Source organism: Equus caballus, chromosome 12 (genome assembly GCF_041296265.1).
Source record: "Equus caballus isolate H_3958 breed thoroughbred chromosome 12, TB-T2T, whole genome shotgun sequence".
Taxonomy (NCBI): domain Eukaryota; kingdom Metazoa; phylum Chordata; class Mammalia; order Perissodactyla; family Equidae; genus Equus; species Equus caballus.
Window position 1 is genome coordinate 45260662 of NC_091695.1, and position 14607 is coordinate 45275268.

General features: G+C 54.8%; 1 long non-coding RNA gene across 1 annotated transcript; it reads right to left on the bottom strand.

The window, feature by feature from the left end:
- Positions 1 to 8032: 8032 nt before the first annotated feature.
- On the bottom strand, positions 8033 to 12267 carry LOC111775988 (uncharacterized). The gene is made up of 2 exons (XR_002812003.2): positions 11442 to 12267; positions 8033 to 10271 (listed from the first exon to the last, which is right to left on the bottom strand). It is a non-coding gene; the product is annotated as an uncharacterized lncRNA (long non-coding RNA).
- Between the last annotated feature and the right edge of the window lie 2340 nt (positions 12268 to 14607).

Here is a 14607-nt window from a genome sequence, read left to right on the forward strand (position 1 = left end):
ATGCACGCATCCATTAATCCATCATTCATCATCCATCCATCCCTGCATGCATCCACACATCTGTCCATCCATCCATCCATCCATCATCCATCCATCCCTGCATCCATCCATGCATCCATCATCCATGCATCCATCCACACATCAATCCATCCATCATCCATCCGTCCCTGCATCCATCCACACATCCGTCCATCCATCATCCATCATACCTGCATCCATCCACGCGTCCGTCCATTCTTATCTTCATTCACCACGTATTTACTGAGCACCCACCATGTTGACGCTGGGGAAAGAAGTGTGGAGTAGCAGACATGGGGGAGAGGAGAGCAGGTGATAAGCAGAAACACACGAACACAAGAATTCAACAGGGATCAGTGCCGTGAGGAGACCACCCAGGTGGTGATGGAAAATGATGCACGGGGAGAGGAGGGTTGTGATGTAAGCTGAACAATGGCCCCTAAACATGTTGACGTCCCAATCCCTGGATCCTGAGAATGTGGGACTTTAGTTGGCCAAAGGGACTTTGCAGATGTGATGAGGTTAAGCGTCTTGAGATGGGAGATGACCTGGATTATTGACGTAGACCCCGTGGAATCACAAGGGTCCTGATGAGGTGGAGGCAGGAGGGTCAGAGTGAGACTTGATGGTGGAAGATGCTCCGGAGATCAAGGAGGAGATGTAATGACTGAAGAAGGACGCTGGAGTGATGTAAGGAGGGGCCCTGAGCCAAGGATGCAGGCGCCACCAAAAGCTGAAAAAGATGAGGAGTGGATTCTCCTCTAGGGGCCCCAGCAGGAACCAGCCCTGCCGACACCTTCGTTTTAGGCTTCTGATCTCTGGAACTAGAAGAGAATAATGGTGCGTGTTCTAAGCCACTAAGTTTGTGGTCATTTGTTACAGCGGCAATGGGGAGCTCATACAGGATGGTGGATAGGCCTGTTCCATGAGGGCAGGCTGGGAGCTCTTTCTGCTTGAGCTGAGACCTGAAGGGGGAAGGAAAAGGAGTTAGCTCCTCACTGAGCTCACAGGGAAGCATTCCAGGACAAAGAACAGCAGGTGCAAAGGCCCTGAGGCGGGGAAGGATTTGTGTGTCAGAAGAACAGAAAGGGTGGCCGAGGCAGGAGTGGGAGGGTGTGTGTGATGAGGCTGGGGAGGTGGGTGGGTCCTTGAGCCCCTTGCAAGTCCAGGTACAGAGCTGCCTCCTGGAGCCTGAGGTCAGGATGATCCAGGCACAGGGCCTTGGCTGTTTTCCAATCTCTCCAGTTTGAGACTCTGCCCAATTTCCAATTCCTCACTTCCCTGAGGCCCACACGCTTCCCGACTGTGTCCACTTCTCTCCCTCTCCGTGGCCACCACCCTGGTGCAGGCCTCCGGCACCTCCTGCCTGGACTCCTCACTGGACCCCCTGCCTCCCCACTGTCCCGTCGTGTGTTCTGCTAACACATCAGACTTCTTAGCGTGGGTTACGCGGCCTGGGGGGACCCCTCCAGCACTGTCACTCCACTGCCCTGCCTACTGCACACCCCATGGCCTACCGTGATACCAGCTTTCAAGTTCACCTCTGCTCCTCTGCACCCCTGCTCCCTTCCCTCCACACCCGCCCCCCGCCGAGGAAATGCTAGACGTCACAGCATTTGATCTGTGACCATTTCAGCGCAGGGATGGAAAATAAGGAAGCTTTGAAAAGTCCACAACACCATTATCACTTCTAAAAACAGTGAACAATATGTCCTTAAAATTAATAAATATGCAGTCTGTATTCAAAGTTACTTATTTGCTTGTTTTCATTTATTTCTTTTTACAATTCTCTGGGTGTGAATCAGGATCCAAACAGGGTCCATTGGTTGATATGCTGCTTTTTTCTATTTGAGTCCATAGGTTTCCCTGCAGCATCCCCCTCCTGCCTCCTTGCCCTCTCCGTCTCTCTCTCAGAGTTGGATCAGGAAACAGAGACGTCATCCTAGAAGGGAGACAAGTGGTTGAATACCAGAATGTGGGTGGCGCTGGGGAGTGGAAGTCTGCGAGGCTCCAGCCAGAGGATTGGAGAACCGGTCACTAACCAGCCTGGAGCCTGGTGTGCGTGCGGAAACTGGAGAAGCCAGAGAAGTCGCCGCATCTGGCCGCCAGGAGCCTGGAGTAGCAGCTCACGGAGACGTCGGCAGGTCTCCCGAGAAGGCCGGCTCTCACTTCACTCCACCTTCCAAATCTTGCCACCAGTTCTTCACGTTGGCCAGCTCTAACCCAGCCTCACTCCGGGAGAGGATTCAGAGAAACATCCTCTCCAGCCTTAGGCAACACGCCGGGCCGGCAGGCGGTCCACACAGTCCACCCCTTTGTCCCTCTGCCGTGCATACACCCGCCCTTCGTCTATACTTAACTTTTTGTGAGAGTGCAAGCAGTTTATTTGGGTGATGATCCCAGGGAGCACAAAATGGAAGTGAGGAAATGAGACAGGAGGAGGGGGAATTATGAGAATTCCCTGCCACCTTGCTTTGAGGGTCCAGTCTTCAGCTCAGCATCAGTGAGTTATTGTGACCATCGACCCTGCAAAACCAGGCCGGTGCCCCAGAGAGGGTGGCTTGAGAGGGAAGGGAAGAGACAAGCCATGGCCAGCAGGCACGGTGGCTGTCAGCCCCTCCTGGTGGTGTGAACCTACTCCTGATTTGGGGGAACAGGAGGGAGGGAGGCCAGAGATGACATCACACTAAATACCAAGATGACATCTGGATTTCTGCATGCCATCGGTGCACGTGTGCCAGTAAATTGAGAACATGTCTTGATACATGCGTCACAGTTTTCCCCGGGACAAGTGCAAAATCACAGAGAGTGCAATTGTTCTCAGTCTGAGGTCTCAGGCTGGCGTTTTCTGTTTGGGGGAATCCATGTTTCCAGAACTTTCTAGCAGAAGTAGCTATTTCCCAGATAAAACTCAAGCTTGTTTAGCTCCTGGTACATCTGTCTGATCTAGAATTTCCCCCTGAGGTCTGGTTCCAGCTGCCAGCTGAACAGATCACTCATTGGTGTGTGTGTGTAAGTCATTTTTTCTCTTTTAAAAAAATTTGGAATTCCAGGATCTTTAAAAAAAAAAACGGTGGTGAAATACACCTAACATAAAATTTGCCATTTAAACATTTTAAGTGCATGGTTCAGTACATTAAGCACATTCACATTGTTGTGCAACCATCACCACCATCCATTTCCAGAACTTTCCATCTTCTCAAACTGAAACTCTGTCCCCACTAAACACTGAGTCCCCATTCCCCTCCCCCAGCCCCTGGCCCCTACCGTTCTACTTTCTGTCTATGAATTTGGTGGCTCCAGGGACCCCATATAAGTGGAGTCCTAGAGTATTTGTCCTTTGGTGGCTGGCTTATTTCACTCAGCGTGTCCTCCAGCATCATCCATGTTGTAGCACGCGTCAGAACTTCCTTCCTTTTTAGGGCTGAGTAATATTCCATTGTGTGGATGGACCACATTTTCTTCCTCCGTCCGTCTGTTGACGGACACGTGGCTGGCTTCCACAGTTCAGCTACTGCAAATAATGCTGCTGTGAATATAGGAGTACAAATCCCTCTTTGAGCCTCTGTTTTCAGTTCTTTCGGGGGTACACCCAGAAGTAGGATCGCTGGGTCATATGGTAATTCTGTGTTTAATTTGTTCAGGAACTCTCATACTGTTTTCCATGGCAGTTGCGCCATTTTACATTCCCACCAACAGCGCACAATGGTTCCAACTTCTCCACATCCTCACCAACCCTTATTATTTTCCATTTTTTTCACAGTAAACATCTAGTGGGTGTGAGGTGGTATCTCATTGTGGTTACCTACACTTAACTTTTGAATATAGAAAACAACAATATCCTTCTACCTAACATAACCCACGTTGGGGTTCCATGATCCCCACTGAACTCAGGAACCCATTTCAGGGGCAGCATGGCCCTCTGTCACTCCCGGCCCGGACAGAACAGCCAGAGCCTTTCCACGTGCTGTGACCTTCCCCCAGTGTATTTCTGCACGCTTTGCTGCAGGCCCTCGTGGGCGCAGAGTGGGACCACGGGCAAGTAGGCTGTGTGTAAGCAATCCACTCCAACATTCCTGTGCCCTCAAGTCTTTGAATATCTTTCTCTACAGCAGCGGTTCTCAACCAGGTGGAATTTTGTCCCCAGGGGACATTTAGCAACGTCTGGGGACATTTTTGGTTGTTAGAACTAGAGGAGGTGTGTTACAAGCATCTAGCGGTCCCCCGGAATAGCCCCCTCAACAAACAATTATCTGGCCCAAAATATCAATAATGCCAAAGTTTGGGGGCTGGCCCCGTGGCCGAGTGGTTAAGTTCGCGCGCTCCGTTGCAGGCGGCCCAGTGTTTCGTTGGTTCGAATCCTGGGCGCGGACATGGCACTGCTCATCAAACCACGCTGAGGCAGCGTCCCACATGCCACAACTAGAAGGACCCACAATGAAGAATATACAACTATGTACCTGCGGGCTTTGGGGAGAAAAAGGAAAAAAATAAAATCTTAAAAAAAAAAAAATAATGCCAAACTTGAAAGACTGCAATCTTCCGAGGAAGTCCTGGGGCCTCAGCTTCGTTCAGAACGGGCCACCACTCAGTCCAGATTTCAGTCAACGAGGTGAGCGAAGGATTAGAGCCGCTCCCAGCTGTCGAGTTAACACGCTGGATCCAGCCTGGGCGAGTGCCCGCATAGCAAACAATAAAGCCTGACCCAAGCAGTCCATTTCTTCCAGCAACATTACGTTCCTCCCATCCCGGGCTAACACCTGTAGGGGCCGTTCCCATACAGATTCCTGAGGTTTCCGCCAAGAGAAACCGGAAACGCCTGTCAATTCTTTTGCCCTGTCTATACCACATCTTCCTGAGTCAGATTTTGTCCCCGTGCTCCCGGGGCGTGCTGTGATTGGACTCTAGGTGCAGATCTAGAGGCAAGAGCCACTTGGGGAAGGGTCCACCTTAGGGCCAATCATTAGAGTTTCCTCAAGCCGACGCCCCAAGCGAGGGACAAGGCGCTGCTTCTCCCAGCCAGAGGGGTTCTGTGGAGTTCGGAGGGTCAGCATCCTAGCCGCGTGGGAATCCTTCCAAATGGAATCGGTGCCCATGTCGAGGGTTCCCCCTTTTTCCCAATCGAGGCCCAAGTTCAACTGAGGAGAAGCTGTGTGGCCACGAGTTCCAACGGTTGTGTTGCAACTTCGCCACCCACAGGGTCAGAGTTTGGGTTTGGGTTTTGCTGAAATCTCAGCTTTGTGGCTTCAAGAGATCTGGGCTCTTTTAGGGCGGAAATGGGAGTTCCTAATAGCTCGGTCATGAGCTGGGTACTTAAAGGCTTGAGCTCCCGTTTTTTTCCTCTAAATCCTCCCGTGTAGTTGGAAGAGGCCAGCCAACGTCACAGCAATTGCACTCTGGTGTGCCCTATTTCCCTCTCAGAGCCTATTGCCACAGCTACATGTCACCACGCCCCGCCCTCTGTAGGCGCCTGACCCCGTGTGACTCACGGTGCTTACGTAGGTAACTGTTTCGGCTACGTGAATATGCACTAAAACCAACAGAGAGACAGCGAGTGTGGTGGTCTTACGGACCGGACGTGTGTGCCCCTCCAAAATTCCTATTTTGAAGCCCTAATTCCCCCCATCCCGCCCCCGCCCATGTGATGGTGTTCAGAGACGGGCCTTTAGGAGGTGGTTAGGGTTAGACAAGGTCATGAGGTCATGAGGTCATGAGGGTAGGGGCCACATGATGGAATCACTGCCCCTTTAGGAAGAGACCAGAGCTGCTGTTTCGGCTGCGTGTGGACATGAATACCAGCGTCCCGTTCACCGCTGGCAATGAGGTAATAAACGCCTTTAAACCTAATCAAGCCAGAGGACAGTTTTCACATTCACATCTTTAAGGGTCTGTTTTTCCAGACCCCACTTCTGCTGTAGGAAACTGCGTCCACCTGAGTTGGATCAGGAACGCAGAACCTCTACGTGTACTCCAGAAATAAAGGGCTGAAAATGGAAATCAGGGCTTGCATGGATGCAGGAGGAGCTGGGCGGCTGGGGGGCGGTGGTGAAGGTCTGGGAGGCTGCGGCTGAGGATGCGGGACGTGGTCCCTGGTCTCTTCGGCCTGGGGCACTGGAGCAGGTGGGAAGCAGAGGTCAGGAGAGGTCAAGCTGTGGCCGCCATGGGCGCGAGGAGGAGCCCGGAGTGTTGGGATCCACTCCTACACAGGGCCGGGTGGAAGCTCCCAGAGACATTCGTGAGGCTGTTGTATCTGGTCGGCGCAACGTCTAGAGAATAATGGTTTCTGTTGTACGTATTCCTTACACATTGTTTGAAAATGCCTCTCATTGGTAACTTACCAGGAGCCGCACAGAGAAGGGGATTCTGGGACATGTAGTTCTCAGCTTTGGAGGGGCGTGGCGGTGGCACTTAGTTGACAAGAGACGATCCACCTGTCAGCTTGGGCTGCCAAAACACGGCACCACGGGCCTGGCAGCGTCAGCAACAGAGATTTCTCTCCTCACTGTTCCGGAGGCTGGGAGGTCCAAGATCAAGGTCGGCAGAGTTGGTTCCTATGAGAGCTCTTTTCCTGGCTTGTGGACGGTGGCCTTCTCGCTGTGTCCTCACGCGGCACAGCAATCTCTCTGGCCTCCTCTTAAGGGGGCAATGATTCCATCATGTGGCCCCTACCCTCATGACCTCATGACCTCAAGACCTCATGACCTCATCTAACCCTAACAACCTCCCAAAGGCCTGTCTCTGAACACCATCACATGAGCGGGGGCGGGATGGGGGGAATTAGGGCTTCAAAATAGGAATTTTGGAGGGGCACACACGTCCGGTCCGTAAGACCACCACACTCGCTGTCTCTCTGTTGGTTTTAGTGCATATTTTGGCATTGAGAACCTTTGTCTCCTGGTTACCTTACACCTTATATAACACCCATCGTGCCTCATATTTTTGGTCTTTGGCGATTGGTTTCCTGAGCAGTGTGCTCTTTATCACATGGTTTAAACTTTTCTCATTTCAGGAAATTTTCTTGAATTATAATTTTTGGTTCTCGTTCTGTCCCTTTGCTTTGGTTTTCTTCTGAGATTCCCCTTATGTGTCTCTTGGATCTTACTGGCCTATTTTCCTCATCTATAGTTGTCCCTCAACATTTTTTTTTTGTCCTAACATTTCTTTTTGATTTTTAAGTGTTCCTGTTCTCATTGTATTGTTTTTTCCCCCTGAGGAAGATTGGCCCTGAGCTAACATCTGTGCCAATCTTCCTCCACTCTGTATGTAGGTCACCACCACAGCATGGCTGACATGTGCTGTAGGTCTGTGCCTGGGATCTGAACCCGCGAATCTGGACTGCCAAAGTGGATTCCACCGAATTTAGCCCCTAAGCCACAAGGCTGGCCCCTGTCATCTGTTTTTTTAAGGCATTATCTGTTGTACCTATTTGCTCTCATGTTCCTTTTAGTTTTAGTCTTCATTTTCTTAAATAGTTTTCCCTCTTATTTTAATTCTGTTCTGAGCTCTGTTACCTCTTTTCAAATTTCCCTTTTCTCCAATTGCTTGGTTTCTGAGTTTTTTCTAGCTCCAATGTATGCCCCCCTCACAATTTCTATTCTATTCTGTTCTATTCTATTCGAATAGCTCACAATTTCTATTAGGTCCTTAATATCTAAAATAATGAGTATTGTTCAGCCATAAAAAAGGAAATCCTGGGGCCAGCCCTGTGGCCTAGTGGTTAAGTTTGGCATGCTCCACTTTGGCTGCACAGGTTCGGTTCCTGGGCACGGACCTCCACCCCTCGTCAGCCATGCTGTGGCGGTGACCCACATAAAAAACCAAGGAAGATGGGTGACAGATGTTAGCTCAGGGCCAATCTTCCTCAACAACAACGACAACAAGAAAACCCCCAAAGACAAAAAACAAAAAACAAAAAAAAAGAAGGAAGTCCTGCCATTCACGGCAACATGGATGGACCTTGAGAGCAGGATGCCAATGGAGACGAGTCAGACAGAGAAAGACAAATGCGGCGTGATCTCAGTTATATGTGGAATCTTAAAGAACCAAACTCATAGATGCAGAGAAAGATTGGCGGGTGCCAGAGGCTGAAGGGGGTCAATGCGTACAAACTTCCAGTCGTAAGATAAAGAAGTCCTGGGGAGGTAAGCATCAAAAGAGAAGTAAATAAAACAAAGTGAACCAGCAGCTCATTTGGAAATAGGAAACCTCCAGCTCTTCCCTGTCTGGAGGGCGTGTCTCTCCGGCCCATCTTCCGGGCTGTGGGGCTGCTGTTCCGCTCCCCACCCTCTCTGTGCAGTGTCTCTGTGCAGTGTCTTTCTGCTGCTCCTGTCTGCCCAGTGGGATGAGATTTTCTGAATGTTTTGGGAGGGGAGGTAGGCCATAAACCGTCCCTCTTCTTGGCCCCCTGGGTCGTCCTGCCGCTGTTCCCATGCTGGGCCCTCTGGACGCCTCCCCGCCAGTGTCCTCCCAGTCTGGGCCATGGTCCTGGAGGCAGGTTCCTCTGGCTAATTCAGGAGTTCCCGGGCCCAGGCGGCTCCAGCCCCGCTGTGCTGACTGCTGCCTCCCCTCGCGCTGCCAGGGGAAGCCCCCGACCACGGGTTTGGCTCCTGCTCTCTGACGGGACCCCCAGGCTGGCCCTGGAGGACCTGTAGGTGACTGGGGGGGTCCTCCAGTGCTCAGGACCGTCAGGGTCCCGCTGACTCCCCTCCCCGTCCTCTCCTGCTGTTGCTGATGCCGTGTGGGTCTTGCAGCCGCTGACGATTTGTGTCCCCCTGCTCGAATGCTGGGGACACCTGGCCACCTGGCTTCACGTGGCTGCCACCCATGAGTTTTGGGTTTTGCTGTCCTTGTGCTCTGTCCATTTTTACAGCGGAGTTTTGGGAGGTCAAAAACTATAGCATCCCTGTTGTTTCTTCCCCAAATTGCCTTCAAGCCCACTGACTAAATAGTGGCGGAAACATCTGTCCTGAAAGTCCAGGGGTTGATGACAGCTCGGGGTGGGCCATCCTGCAGCAGAAACCAGCAGTGCCATAGAGCAGAGCATGCCACGCGTGGGGATTTGGGCCTTTCCTGTTGCCAGATTGCAAAGGCCCTGCGATGCAAGCAGGGCGACCTGTACTGTCGCTGGGTTGCGCACTCCTCCAGTGCCCCTGGCTGAGAGGGCGAGGAGGGGCTGCATGCCAGCTCATGCTGTTTGCTGAGCCCCGAGTCCCGCTCTGAGGCCTCTTTCTGCAGTGGGATCCCCTGCAGGGCGGTCTGCAAAGTGTGGGCTGGGCCGAGGTCTCTCCCTGAGGTGGGGAGAGCCGTCACCCGGGTGAGTGATGTCCTCTGGGTTCCGAACTGCACCAAAGTCCCTTCCAGCACAAACGCAGAGCTCCCTGGCCCCTGTCCTTGGCCACGGTATCTGCAGCCTTGACCGCAACAGAAGCTTCAGGAATGAGCAGGGGGACCCGCAGCCAAGCCGGAAGCTGGCACAGTCAGAAGGATCTAAGCGTTAAAGAGCTGCTGGCCTATCCCACCTCGGCCCAGCCTGCGGGGGCTCCTGGCAGAGGGACCCTAGTGCCACGCCCCTCCTGGAGGAGTCCTCAACTTTCCAACCCCACCCCAGGCACGGACTGCTCCATCTCGTGGTTGGTACAGGCCCTTTCTCACCTCTGGGTCTGTGCTTATGTGGTTCTCTCGACCTGCTGTTCTTCAGAAAACTCCTACGCACCCTTCAGGGCCAGCTCAAATGTCACCTCCTCCAGGAAGCCTCCCCCTGAAGCTCACTCCCCACCCAAGCTCGGTTTGTTGCTCCTTCCTAAGGGCCACCACCACTGTGCTGCTTCCATTCAACATGCGTGGCTCAGTCAGTCATTCAACAAACGTTTGTTGAGCACTGACTACGAGTTCAGCCTCCCGCCTCTTCAGGTGAGTCCCTGGGGGTGAATGAGACAGTCCTGGCTCCTGTCCTTTGGGAACATGCAGTCTAGGTGTCACTGCCGTGTGGTGGTCTGCCCTCCCCCAGGGATGCACCATGGCTGATCCTGCACTGACCCTGATACCCGGCGAGGAGCTGGCACACAGGAGATGCTTGAAGCAGGACGAATGTCCCCAGGGTGGCACGCTCAGTCAGCTCTGAAGGGGAGCGGAAGTTCCCTTGGCATCGTTCTCTGAGTGGCTTCCCGGTTCCAGCTGCGGGGATGTCGCTGGCTCTCTGAGGGGCTCCCCTGGTCCATTAGCCATCTGAGTCAGGTAGGGGCTTCTCCTCCGCCCTGCAGGACAGACCTTGACCGTGAACCGACTGCCAGGCCCCCTAGCCTGGCTTAGACACCAGGCAGGCCGAGGCAGGACCAGCCCTCCCCAGCCTGGGTGACCACCGGTCCCTCCCCGGGCCTCGAGTCCAGGGGCCTCCACTTCCAGGTTTCCTGGTCCCGGTCATCTCTGCCCCAGGGGTTCACGTCCCGCTGAGGAGCCCCGGACAGCTGGCCAGCAGCAAGCTCCACGCGCCGGCTGCATTCCAGGCTGTCGTGGGGTCCGCTCCCGTCCCTGTCCCGCCATCTCTCGCTCACCTTCCCCGCAGCCCTGAGGTGGGCTCCCGTCAAGCCCCACTCTGTGCTGTGGCACCCCAAACTTTCCTCCCCCCGCCTGGGATGCGTCGCCTGAGGGCAGGGGTGCCTTTAGACACCGTGGGACACAAATGGCCACAGCAGAGCAAGGTGTCCCCCACCCTCAGCTCCTCCTAAGGCATCGTGTTTGTATCGCGTAACCCCAGCACCAGTCCCACATGACTCCCAGGAAGCATCTGGTCTCCTGGAGCGTCTGCCTCCAACCCCTGCCAACCCCCTCCCCACTCCACCACAACCCTTTAAAAGCACAAATCCCGCGGCGTCTCTTTCCCCTGCTCGAGACCCTCCAGCAGCTCGAGACCACTCATTGCTCTCAGAAAGAGATCTACACCCCATAGCACGGATGCACAGTCCTACGGGGTCCACCGTTGCCCCTCTCTTCCCCTTGGCCCTCTCCCGTCAAGGTCACTGCACTCAGGGACCCTGCCCTCCCCCCGCCCCCCCCCGCTGTCACTCCCCCTACACACCACGCCTCCTCCTGCCCCACCCCCTCCCAACCCACCCCCATGGCCAACTCCTCCTCCTCCTTCAGACCTCAGCTAAAAACGTCACCTCCTCCGGGAGGCCCTCCCTGACCATCTCGTCTAAAGACGGCCCCATGATGTGTGTGCTTTTAAGAATCGAGGTATAATTCACTCACCATGAAATCGACCCTTTCAAAGTGTGCAATGCAGCGGTTTTTAATACATTCACAAAGGTTGTGCAACCATCACCACCGGCTAGTTTCAGCACACTTCCATCACCCCGAAAGAAACCTCTTACCCATTAGCGGTCTCTCCTCATCCCCCCCTCCCCGAGGCCCTGGCGCCCTCTCACCTGCTTCCTGTCTCTGCGGATTTGCCTGCCTGGGACACCTCACGGGAACGGAATCACACGCTATGTGGCCTTTTGCATCTGGCGTCTTGCGCTCAGTCTCACTATTTTCAACACTCAGTGCTCGATTGCTCTTTATGGCTGCATCAAACCCCGTCGTGTGGATACGCCACATGTTGTTTATCCGTCCTCCATCCCTTCCTGGCACGAATCCCGCGCTGCTGACCATCTCTCCGCGTGCTCTTCTCATCCTCCGTCTCCCTGATGAGATGGGCACACTGGGATGCTCGGTGAACAGGTGCATGCGGGATGGCCTCCGTGCTCCCTCCTTGCCTCGGATGCTATTGGTGCCCGTTGTTGGCGTCCCGGCGCTCACCGCTCCCGGCCAGGCCCATGGCACCCTCCTGCCAGCACCTGTGCCTCCCCGTGGGGAGATCTGGGCCCTAGGAGTGGCCCAGCTGAGGGCCAGTGTCACAGGGGAGTTGGGGACACCCAGCTTCCTCGTCCCCAGGCAGGAACACCCTAAGGCTCCTTCTATGTTGTCTCCCAGGGGGCCTCACGGGGAAGGAGCCCCGTTGCCGCCAGCTGATAACACACCTTCTACCACTTTCCGCTCCCCCCTGCCGCCATGACCCACTTCTCGAGATCACCTCCAAGCAAACTGCTCGCACCCTCTCTCAGGCTCTGCGTCTGGGGCTCCGGGCCTAGGAAGGCACGTTTGTGCTGGGCAAGGCCCCACATGCCACACCGGCCGGCCAGCCTTCCTGTCAGGCCCCACTCGACCCCTTGCCTTCCGCAGGCCCTCCCTCCAGGCTCCCCATGGGCCTTCTCCCCATTGCCGCACCCCTGCCCCACGGGCCTCCCGGCTCCGCCTTCAGCCTTCTGCTCTCCCGCCCCTGCCCTGCCGACCCTCACCACCCCCAGCCCCTCCCTTGGCCACCACCACAAGCAGGTCCATTGCCAACACGACAAGTGATCCGGGTCCCCCCAGATTCCTGTTGCCTGTGTCATGTGTTAGAGAACTCAAAATAGCAAGTGCAGCCTGAGCCGGCCTGGGAAGCATTTGGTTTTCCCAGAGGTTGGTCCCCAGGGCACGGATGAGAAGGTCTCTGCACCATCGCCCCTGCTCGTGGCCCTGTGCCCAGCCGATGAGCTCCTCTTCCCATCTCGGGCCAGGCGTGGTGTCCGCTGTCCCCTTCACTCGCTGTGTGACCGCAGACAAAGCACGTCCCTCTCTGTGTCTCAGTTTCCCCCAGCGCAACAGGAGGATAATCGCCGTGCTGCCCTGGGTGGTAGTTTCGAGACTGACGTGAGACAAGAGATTTGAGAATTCCTGGTGATCTTAAATCACGGCCTCATGCTTCTCCCAGAGATGCTGTAGAAGGAAGTGGGTGGAAGGAAGGGGGCACAGGCACTGAGGCCCCATCCTGTGTCTCTTCTCGCTGCAAACCTAGGAGTCGCCACTGTCATTATCCCCACTTTACGGAGGCAGCCACCGAGGCCCAGCGAGGTGCCAGGCTGCCGGAGCTCACGAGCACGGAGGTGGGGACCGATGCGAATTCAGATCTCGGTGACTTGGGGCCCACGCTTCGCCCACGCTACCCTGAGGCCTGGGCATTTTTGCTTTTTTCCACATGCTTTCAGAAATCATTTGAAACTGTTGCAATGAGCACCTTTAGTATGAGTCCATAGTGCCTGTGACTGTTCCTGGTATACAGTAGGCACTCAATAGATGCCTGGATGAGTGAGGGAAGGAATGAATAAAAACCATGAAGCTGCGTTTAGAAAGACCTCCGTGGGCACATGCTCGCTGCTCTTGCAGCTAAACAGAGGAAACCCAGCCTGAGGGGGGCAGTTGGCCCAGTGCATCCAGGAAGGAAATGACTGTGACCAAGAAGCGCCCAGATGCCCAGGATGCTCGACCTGTGATGACGGCTGGTGCCCCCCAGGCTGCGAGGATGTTTAGGCTCCTCTCCGAGTCTCCCTTACACCCCTCGGCCTCACCAGGAGGGTTCCAGGTGGGAACGAAACAGAGAGGTGGTTGGCATGTTGCCCACAGTAACACAGCTCAAGGAACGTGTTTGGGACCGAGGGGGCATTTCTGACATGCAAAGCAAGTCTGGTACAACCTCCAGACAAGGGTGGGTGTCTTGGGAGAAAAAGCTCTCCGTTGATGGGACAGTACTCCAACAGTGGCCCTAGTAGGACACGAAATGATCTTCAGGCTGAGCCATAGTCAGTGTCCCCACCAAGAGGACGCCTGTCTACACTGCAGGTTCCGAGGGATACAGGCAACAGAACCAACACGGCGATTGCAGCTGTGTGGTGGTGGTGGATTCCTCCAACACAGACACTCTGTGTTGGGGGGTGGTGGCGGGAGAGAGGAGGACACTGTCCCCTGTTGAATCTCAGTTTGTCTTCTCGCCTGGGGGCAGGGCAAGGAACGGAGTTCCTCGCCAAAGACCCCCTTTCTCCTCTCCTTTGCAAACCGCGGGCTCTGACTTTGCCCGATGCTTCCCCAGGGCTGGCCTCCCTCACAGGAGGAAGCCGCTGCTTTGTGGCGGTGCATGGCGATGCTAGCCATGCCGGGCCCAGCGTGGCCTTCCCCAGGTCTGCTGACCGCCCTCATCCCGCCGGGGCTGGACCTGGTGACCAGCCTCTCATGGACGGAACACAGCAAGAGTGACGGGAGGTCCCTTCCGAGATGAGGTTTTGAAGAACTGTGACTTCCAGTATGTTCGTTCTCTCTCTCTGGCTCTTTGTGCTCGCTCCTTCTGATGAAGCCGGCTGCTGTGTCATGAGCTGCCCTACAGAGAGGCCCACGGGGCAGGGAGCTGAGGGCCATCCCCAGACGACAGACTTGGGTGAACTGCAGCCCTCATTCCAACACCCCATGAGGAACTGAATCCAGCCAACGGCCGCTGAGTAAGCCTGGACCCACGACGAGCCTGGAGACGGCTGCAGCCCCAGCCGACACCTTGACTGCAGCCTGGGAGAGACCCACAGCCAGAGGCGTCCGGCTGAGCCACATCCAGTCTAAGAAAAGCTGGCAGATAATAAACGTGGTAAGAACCCATGAAGACTGCAGGCTATTTGTTACGCAGCACTAGATAACTAATACGCATGTTTCTTTTAATGCGTGCCAGAAAAAAGACGGTAGCCCATCAGA